The following is a 10787-nucleotide window of genomic DNA, read 5'->3' as shown; positions in this document are numbered from 1 at the left end:
GATGGATAGATGGGTTTTAAAGTGAACTTTATTCCATAAAATACAGGATACAAATACACAGTATACTCCTGTCCACCAAACCACAAAACCTGCAAGCTCCCCAACCCACAAAAGACAGATAGAAAGATACAAAAACTAACACAAACGGACAAGAAACTGACAGACAGAAAACAACAGATTGGTACCGACAAACAAGGATAGTTACAAATAGATAGAAACAAAAAGGTTCTAAAGGAAACACACAAGAAATTATGAAAAACATTGAAACCCAATAACAGTAAATAACATACTCCCCCCTATGCTATAGACAATTCAACAAAAGAAACAAAACTAACAAGCAGTTCATTCCATGTCAAATTTGGCACTCATTTGGTTGTTGCATAAAAATGAAAAACAACATGCCAGGAATCCAGGAAATAAATAAATAAATAAATAACAGTATACTCCCGAATCACCATTCACAAAACCTAGCAAAAAAAAAAAAAAAACCCTCCCATCCCCCACTCCCCCCACATTCCTCCAACTTACAAAGTCATCTGCAGGACACCGTTCACAACCTCACACAACACTCCCCCCACCCCCCACACCAACAGGAACATGTCCAGTCGGTGGACCAGATTATAATATGTGAACTCCAGTCTCACCCTGGATGTCACCTGCACTCTAAACAGCAGCCCTGCATCCCCAGTGAGAACCCCTCTCTCCCTATTCTTCCTACTTTTGAGGATGGCCAGCTTGGCCTGGCCCAAAAGGAAGTTCGCCAGTTGTACTGTGCGAGTCCTGTTCTTGCAATGCTGTACCCTGAAAATAAACACTGTCAGAGAACAGGACACCCAGCCCAGCAAACTACCCCTTCAGGACGACAAACAGAGGCCGCAGCCAAGAGCAATGTAAAAAGCAGTTGAACACTGTTTCCCTATGCTGGCAGTATACACACAGGTCAGACACGCCTGGCAAAATGACACATAAAAAAGCGTTAGTAACAACAATGCTGTGCAGAACTCTCCACTGCAGGTCCCCCACTCTCTTCTGCATCGGTGGTCTATAGAGACCACACCAAGCAGGAGTGATAGAAGGCACAACACCTAACTGTGCACGCCAGTGAGTGTCAGGCAGGTCCCGAAGGTCAGGGTAGTGCCGAATTTTGATGCATAAAAAATAAAGTGCTTTTTTGTCTAATCCCTGAAATTGGATGTCATAGTTTTCCTTAAACTGCAGCAGCTTCCATGGTGTATCCAGACACTGCACCACTGCTGGTGTGATCAGAAAAGACACCACTGGGGGCTCAGGCTGCAGGTCCACTGCCCCGAGAAAAAATCCCTCAGCAGCAACAAAGCCTCTCTGGAAAAAGCTGAGTGCAGCTGTTCTAAAAACACACCAATAACTCGTTGAGACCACACCCCTAACACAGCAGCTAGGACATCAGGGGTCTTCCACCTGCGCTGGTCCATATCAATAAAGTGAGCGACTTTAAAACACCCCTTAGCCACCAACAGAGAAGTAAAACTCTCGGACTTTAAAAGTGAACACTTCAGGGACCGATTACAAACCAGGGGCTGTTCCAAAAGACACCTCAACCCCAAAGACCCAAAATCAGAGCGTACCTGAAACATCTGTAATGCAGTAACAAGTCGCTGGTAAAACACAGGTAAAACCGAGAGATTAAGCTTTTCAGTCTCCAATAAAAACAGTTGCCTATCGCAGTGCAAACCCTCTACTCTGTGCAAAAACGCAAATGCCAGATCCCTCCAAGGGTGAGGCTCAGAGCAAAAAAGTAGCCTCTGGAGAGACTGGAGTCTGAAAGCCACCACCTTACTACAGACATCCATCAACCCTTGCCCCCCTTCCTGCACAGGCAAAAACAGCACACTCTGCTTGATCCAGTGCATGCCATCCCAAAAAAACTGCAGCAAAATCTTCTGAATGGCCTTCAGAAGTAAACCTGGGGGATCCACACACCGAAGTCTGTGCCGAAGATGTGACCAAATTATTAATTACCAGCACTCTACCCTTAAGGACAATTTAGTCACCAGCCAGCGCCAGCTCTGCAGCCTGCCCTGTACACGTTCCAGCACCCCATCCCAATTTTCTGTAGCCCCTCCGCCCTCCCCCAGCCACACCCCTAAAAAACTGAAAGCCCGCCTGTTTCACTGCAGCCCTGCCGGTAAAGCTGGGGGGCTTCCACCTCCCCAGTCCCCCATCAGAAAGGCATTGCACTTAAGCCAGTTAATTTTGGCAGAGGTCACTCTCTCAAAACACTCCTGGCAGTCACCTAGCACCCTGACATCAGCATCATTAGTGATAAGCACCGAGATGTCATCAGCATAGGCCACCACTCTCACAGGATTCATGGGCACATCAGGAATAGAGAGGCCAGTCAGTAAGAGCGGAGTCTGTGAATGAGGGGCTCTACAGACATTGAGTACAGCATTCCAGACAGGGGACAGCCTAGACGGATTCCCCTCTGGATCGGAAAGTGAGAGCTAAGCACACCACACACTGAAAACATTATGATAGAGGACTTCAATTTTCCCCACAAACCTGGGACCAAAGCCAAAAGCCCTAAAAACACTAAAAAGGTAGGAATGATCTACTCTATCAAAGGCCTTCTCCTGATCTAAGGATATAAGACCAGCATTAAAACCGAAGAGACTGGAAGCGGCCAATATATCCCATACTAAAAAAATGCTATAAAAAATGGACCTATCGGGCACACAGTACATCTGATCCGGCTGCACCACAGAAACCAGCATTGTACGCAAGCGATTGGCCAAGGCTTTGGACAGAATCTTAGTCTGAGCATAGGAGACTGATTGGGCGCCAGTTTTTGATGTCAGAGAGCTCCCCTTTCTTGGGGAGTAAAGTCAGCACCGCACGCCGACAGCTCAGAGGCAGTTCACAGTCCTGCACACACTCAGAAAAGACGGCACACAGATCTCCTCCTATCTGTGGCCATACAGTGCGGTAAAACTCCACTGGTAGGCCGTCAATGCCTGGTGATTTCCCAGTGTGCAGTCCACTGAGGGCCTCGGAAAGTTCCAGCAGTGTCAGCTCCCCCTCAAGCTTCTGCCTCTCCACCTCAGGAACTACAGGCAGGTCCATGAGAAAACGGCGAGCCTCCACCGACTTGTCCACAGCCTCAGCTGTGAACAGCTCTTTCTAGAACTGGACCGCCAGCCCACGAATCTCCCCAGGCTCCTGCAGCAGCTGGCCAGTTGCAGTCTGTAAACAGTGCATCATCTTACGCTGTGCCGTCTTCTTCTCCAAGGCAAAGAAATACTGCGTAGGTGCATCCATCTGCGACAAACTCAGAAACCGGGAGTGAACCAGCGCCCCCTGTACCTGCGTGCCCAACAGATCCGCTAACCCTTGCTTCTTCAAAGTCAGGTCTTCAAACAGCCTAGTGCTGAAATCAGACTCCAAGGCTCTGTGGAGCTCGGAAATATCAGCCTCCAGTTCTCTCATCGCTGTGCTTATCCTCCGTGTAATATTTTCAGTGTACTGCTGACAGAGCAGTTTTATCTGAATGTCCCACCACTCCCTCAGGGAAGGAAAGGTATGTTTTTGCCTCTGCCACCTTTCCCAAAAAAAGGCAAAGCATTTCAAAAGCTTAGTATCATGTAACAACTGAATGTTTAGATGCCAATGAGAGGACTGAGCCCGTGCAGAAGGAAAAACCACTTCTACTGCCACTAAACTATGATCAGAAAACCCAGTAGGAGAGATTTTCGGTTAAATGAAGCACTGAGGGAGGAAATGAAAACAAAGTGGAAACACAGACTATGACAAACCACAACACAGCGCCAGGGGAAAACAAACGAATGAGCTCATACATTGGTGCCTGTTTTAAGGGACATACGGACTTTAGCCATCCGGTTTTTCAGGCGATCACACTTTTTTTTCCATTCCCAGCCCTTTAGACTCCCGCAGCACCAACGCCGCTGAACTTAAAAAGTTTAAAATCGGGAAAGTGATCAACAATGCTGATCCCACGTCTCCCCTTAACCGACTCCAAAAACTCCCTTATACTCTGTGTGCTGTAGCCCCCTTTGAGCAGCGGACTGGCAGACAGACAGATCAGAGTCACTCCCCTCCTCATCGCTCTCGCCGGCCCTGCTGCCCTCCGAAGTCCCGGCCTCAGCCAGCAACTCCCACCTGCTCGCAGTGCAGACACCGCGCTCCACGTCCTGCTTTTCTGCGACAAAACTGCGTTTCGCATCACTGTCAATGGGTCTACCCTTCTTCTCACGTTTCCGTTTAGGAAGTTTAAACTCCCCTTTCTCAGCCGTCATCTCCCCCTCCATTGCCACCTCTGCTGGCCGAATCTCAAGCGCCGGATCTGCCATAGACCCCTCACGAGCAGCGTCGTGGGAAAAACCTGCCTCCTGCAGAGCAATCTCACTCTCAGGCATCACAGTAGCAACCACAGCCAGAGCCACAGTCTCCCCACTCTCATGTCCCACACACCCCAGTACAGCATGTACTACCTGTACCGGCACCCCGTTCCCACAAAGCACCCCAACACCACAAATCCCAACCTTCGCACCGACACCCGACGGTCCAGCCCGCTCCCCGTCCTGCACACCCGCCGGTCCGGCCCGCTGCCCGTCCTGCACACCCGCCGGTCCGGCCCGCTGCCCGTCCCCGGTCCCTGACCCAGACTCTACGTGCCCTCCTCCACCGCAGCACTGCCACCCCCTTCTTCCCTCGATCTCCTGCAGTTCTTCGCAATATGACCTTCACGGCCGCAGACAAAACACTTCATGAGATCAGACGTAGCGAACACAACATGGTCACAGACATCCAATCGAAAACGAAAGGCAACATTCAACTCCCCGTAGGTATCAGGAAACAACATATACAGCGGCCTACGAAAAGATACACCATGTTTCAGCTCGGGACTTTTACACCCAGCGGTATCATAGTGATATCCGACATAATCTGCCTGTGTCGGCTCAGCTCCGTGATCAAAACGACATTGGAAATATATGGCGGCACATTGGAAATAGTAACTTTCCGAGCTGGGACTGCAAGCGGCAAGACAGACACCAGGACTGCATCGACAACTAAACCCTCCAGAACCACTCTCCGCACTAACGCTTCATTAGCAAGAAAAACAACAGATTTATTCATCCGAGATGCGGATTTAATATTCCCACACCCCACCACTTTCCCCAATTCAATGACGCATCTTTCTACTGGGACGATCGCATCCACAATAAGTTTAATGCCGTGACGGCGAGTCAGGTTACTAAACCCCAGTCTCCCCAACTCGGGTGTAGCCATGGCGATCGCTGACAAAAGTCTGCTTCCCTGCACAAACCCAAACAGTAATACACTTTTGTACCACCCAAACCAACACAAAGAAAGAAAAGGCAAGAAGGAGAGAAGAAAAAACGGGGAAAAACCCCACTCACTCACTCACTCACTCACTCACTCACTCAAGCTCTGCGCACTCCTCCACACTCCCGCCACACATGCACACTCCCGACAGACACCACGGTAGACAGACAGCAACAGACGATAGTCGATAGATAGATAGATTAATAGCATATTAAATAGCCTAATATTGTGTGACCTATAAGACATGGCGCCAAGACAACAGCAAGCCTACGCTCGCTGTCACAGTAAGACATCACTGAGAGTTTGGTCATGTGACTGAGCGAGATGCAGTGCCGATGAGGACAGCACTGCGTGGGTACAGCAGGTTGAAATACCACACGGCCTGTGAAACGGTCATCGGGGAATTCGGGGAAATGTATCCTGTCCTGGCAATGCTGGGAAAGATTGCCTGCACAATTCCTGCGTCCAGTGTGCCTGCAGAGCGTGACAAGGTGACAAGGTTGATGAGAATTGCAAGTTGTGACAAGGGGTTGCATGGCTTCAACTTTGCACAAGCAGCGGAGCACTTCTATTCAATGAAGTCGCGCCGCAAATAAACGGGAATTTGACAAACGCAGAATTCGGACCGACCAGCCTATTATTTTTTAGACCTAATTTTGTCTTCATTTAGCTTATTTTCAAGTTATTTAATTTGACGGGCTTGGAATGCAAAGAGACGTACATTTAATGTAGGCTAATGTCTTTATTTTATTAACAATAGCAAGGCTATTGGTTTTATTTTATTGTTGTAGCCTATATGCTTGTGAAGAGTTCATTCTGCTGACTAAATAAAATACATTTGTTGGATCATAGTGTTTGTGTTTTATTGCTGTTTAAATGTAAGCTATTATATGGCTATTTAAAACATATGTCCGATAATTGTTCTATATGACCGGAATTCAGGAATGTTATTGGCCATGTTGCCCATAAAAAAAAAAAAGGCTAGCACAAACTCTGCTTAGATCACGGTATTCAGATATGAATTCTGTGAGGGAAATTGCAAGAAAACGAATAGTTTTACCTAATGGAATACAATCCTCAATTAATAGATGCAGAGAAAGTGTCAGCTGTGTAAACATGCGGCAGAGGCAGAAAAAGGAACATGCATTACAACACCTTGAAGATCAAAGTACATTTATAAAGATACATGAAATGCATTCCATTTTCAGCTCTTTCGAATAAACAGTATTTGAGATGAAAATCAAATCAGAATTTTACAGTGCCATTAGTAAACACCAGCAGAACAGCTATTCATCGGGTAAATGAGATCAGCAATGCTGGACTTCAAGATTGTAATGTGTTCTTGACACAAAATACCTTTTACTGGAATCCCATCCCTTTCCAGGGATTGGTAGTGGACAGCTCACAGTGGAATGTGTGTCCAGTGATGAGACAGGACAGACTTGTGCTACCCAGACAATTGGGCTGTGATTTGATCCAGCTTCTGAAGTATTATCTATACAGACTACTGCCTGTAGTGCTCAATAATTACTATACTACTACTACTACTACTACAACAATTTTACCCAGCATGTGTGCATTTACCTTTTACCCTCAGCCTGCTCCCGCTCCATTTCCAGGTGGGCCAGCAAGGACCTTGCCTTTTTCTGTCTCCTTAAGATTTCAGACCTATCCCCGTTGATCTCATTTAAAGAAGAAGAATTCTGGCATCTTGTAAGATGTTCCCTCATTCATGGATATATTCTGATGGCTCTTCTCAGTCTAGTGCCGAGAGAGAAAAAGATAAATTGAGCAAGAGATGCTGACAATTCAAGTCAAGCAGAAGGTAAAAGACAACACTTTAGGTAGTGGAACAGTGCTCATTATGTAGGCTACAGAAACCTGTTACTGAGCTTGTATTACCTTAGACTTGAAAGAGCAGTCAACCTCGAACCAGGAGCCTGGCCTTTTGGATAATTCTTTTGGATTCTTAACTTACTGACTGTGGCCCATTCATCTTTGGGATTCCCTTCATTGTCGTACACAGACCCTGTGCTAGTCTTTACTCTGACAGGATGAGCACCACATGCCTGCTTTAAGCTGCAAATAGCATTTCAAGCAGCTTTAACACCCCATTATGAGGCCTCATGTTAACAGTTCCTGAGAGGGGACAGCCTTGCAAACTGAAGTGTGTCTTAAGCACATGGACTTGTCGGGCTCAACAGTGTGGCAGGGTTTAATTGATTGTGCATGACAGTGATTAATGCATTAAATGGGCCAAACAATCTTGCAATAATAATTTTGCTCTTGGGACTTCTTTGCATTTTTGGTTTGGAACAACGCAAGACCGAGTTCTCGAATTGCATAATCTCTTAGTAGCTCATTCTTATGTGAGGTGGGATTGCATTGCACAATAATAATATCCCCTCTCAAACTCATTAGATAAGTATTTTCTGATTTACCATGCACAACGGAAGCTTCCCTGGAGACTCATTAGCCTGTCTCATTTATTTATTTATTTTCTACATTTTATTCCCCCCAGTTTCTTAACTATGGAGCAAAAATGACATTTTACAGCCACAAGGGGATCTTTGCTGTTTTTCTAAGATGTCCCATGAGATCTGGAAGGCTCAACTGGCTGATTGGTGCAGTTGTCAATTATTTTCTTTGGAATTAATGCATCAGGTTTTCACATTTGGAAACTTGACTTGCAACCTTTGTATTCTTTATTTAACAATTTATTGCGAAAGCATTGTAAAGTTTTAGCAGTCATTATTATTTAGTTACTTTATCTTCATATGTCTTTTCAATGGTATTTTATTTTAAATCGGAATGCGAATATGATTAGTTTTGGTTTCTCTTGTTTGTAGAACCTAACTGTTACGGTCAGATGGAAAATGCAATTAAAATCCTAAAAAACAGCTTTGGTAAGCTTTGGTCCTGTCTTTTAGGTTAGCTTGTATGTACTGCTTAATAAATATTATAACAAACACAAAGTAAAAACTGCTTTACTGGTCAGACATGTTCCTTTTAGTTATTTATTGATTCCTACCAGTGAAGATTAAAGGACTATTGTACTTGAACCATAACAATGCCATTTCCTGTACTGTTTCTTCAAGGGCAGGGAAGTTAAGATGGGCAGAATGTCAGCTAGATTAAAACGCTCCTTCTTTCAGAGGAGGGCAAGGACACTAAGAAGAGGGTGCATAATTGCAGTGCGACTACTAGTTCCTTATCATCTTCCTGTGTATTTGACATCTAATAGCTATCCTCGTCTCCCCTCTACAGTTCAGATTCTTTAAAGTGTGGCAGGGACTAGATTAATGGATGACTGATTACTGCAGAAGGATAACATTGCTGCAAAGGTAACTAGAAATATGAATAAATAAACTATATCCACGCATGCTCATTTCCCACTCCCTTCCCAGTAGGTATTCTTACACAAATGTCTATATAAATAGTTTAAGTTAATCCTGGACTTCAATGATTCTCCATTTAAAACTGCTATAATCAAACAGGGCAGACTGTAACATTATTGTGGCTGTGAGGCTGAAACCATTTTATTAGAATTGCTTTGTGCAGCTGCTTACCTTGTTGACTGACCATTCACAATTTATAACACTTCACATATGAGGTCCTCCAAAAACATACCTCAATAACTATAATATAATCCTGATTCAAAAATTCAGGAGATTCAGGTGAAGTCTGAATTTCTAAAAAACAATGTTTTATATAGAGAGGACAAAAGAAAAGGTAAGTATTGCATGTAGCACAAAAGTTATTTTAAATATTTAAATAGAAGGTCAGTCTTTCAAACAGCAAACACAACATTGTTCTTTCTAGCAGATACAGATACAATCTGCTCAACATAGCCAACAAAATCATTTCAGATTCTCAGACACAGAAAAATGTACATAAAAGCAACCCAAAAAATAAGCTTCTGCAGCTACTTCTATTCATTAGAAAGAAATGCCCAGAATCTAAAAAAGGATGTACACTTTGTCTGATCAGTGACAGGAATCATGAGTACCGGTTTGTACGTTTGTTTCCGGTTAAGGGGAACTTTGCAATCCTGTCCGGTCTCAAAGTTGCCTGGTGACTATTATTGTTATTATTTATTAGTTGACACCATTTCCCAAGGTGAATTACAGTCACCAAATATACAGCTTTAAAAATAGAGCAAGAGCTATTAAATTACAATGTATTTCTTAGGCAGGGCAATTTAAAAAATGTGACAATATATCACATTATGTTTTACATACAATTTCCCATTTAAACATGTTCTTTTTTTACTGGAACAATCTAGGTGAGGTACCTTGCTGAAGGGAACAATGGCAGTGTCCCGAACCTAGGAATGATCCCACAACTTTCCACCCAGGAGGGAGCCCTGACCACTACTCCACTAGTAATATATTACTTCACTCCCAATAAGAGTAAAATGAACTTGGGGCAGATTAGCGGTAGTTTATCATGCCATATTATCATGCCATCTTTAAAGGCACACCGACCAATTGTTAAAACCCACTGGGAGCATTGAATTGGTCTCAGACCTCAGGACTACATGTTACAGGCTATATGATTCACCCTGCTTTCCTTGTGTGGATTTTAGCCGCATAAGCCAGGGTGCTGGATCCTGGTCCTCTAGGGCTGTATTGGCTTAAGGTATTCATTGTACGTCAACTCCTAACTGCCTAGTTCAACTGATTATTGGCTTAATTGGACAAATTTGACCACTTTCCTTATTATTAAATTATGGGTGATTGAAGGAAACCTATAAAACCTGCTGGACTGCAGCCTTCCAGGACCAGACATCAGCCAATTAGGAGTCGGTTCTTTGATATTTTGTTAATGTATATTATATTTTCATCTAAGGTGCTGGTGGCAGGTTTTATATTAGAATGGTAGAAAAGTAAGTATTCAGATTCACAATTATCCCAAGTCTGCCATAGTTAGAAAAGGATCTGCACATTCCTGTCAAGCTGAATGTTAACAGGAGATGCCTATACTTCAGTAGGGCTGCGTTTTTCATGAGAGCATGGATTCCATTTAAAGTCTTTCTCATGCAAACATTTATTTCAGTCGAGAACTTTAGGGCTTTAATAGCCTTCTTCATCTTCAACGACACCACAGCCAGCTAGAAGTGAACTGGGAATTTCATGAAAAAGGACAATTATAGTACCCAAAGAAGTGCTTCCTTGCTGTGCTACTCTGCAGAAGAAAGTAGCAGTCCCTCTATCTGAAGAACTGCTAATGAAATGGCCCAAGAAGAGAAAACATCAAGCTTTATGTAAGGTACTCCTCCAGACTGCTGGAGTGTGTCTGAAGAAAGCTGGAGAACTGCCACAATAGCCACTCCTAGAGCTGTTGAACCTCTGATAGAAGAAGCAACAGTAATTAACACTTCTCCATAGGAAATCTCTCAACGTAGGGAATTAATCTATGTCTCACTCCAAGTAAATTAGGAT

At 44.2% G+C, this 10787-nt stretch overlaps 1 pseudogene; it reads left to right on the top strand.

Annotated features, from left to right (window-relative positions):
- Positions 1–4478: 4478 nt before the first annotated feature.
- The window catches only part of LOC136713252 (ADP-ribosylation factor-like protein 13B pseudogene), a 33547-nt pseudogene continuing 27238 nt past the window's right edge, over positions 4479–10787 (top strand).

Source organism: Amia ocellicauda, chromosome 2, assembly GCF_036373705.1.
Source record: "Amia ocellicauda isolate fAmiCal2 chromosome 2, fAmiCal2.hap1, whole genome shotgun sequence".
Classification (NCBI taxonomy): Eukaryota; Metazoa; Chordata; class Actinopteri; order Amiiformes; family Amiidae; genus Amia; species Amia ocellicauda.
This window is presented reverse-complemented; position numbering and strand designations above follow the sequence as displayed.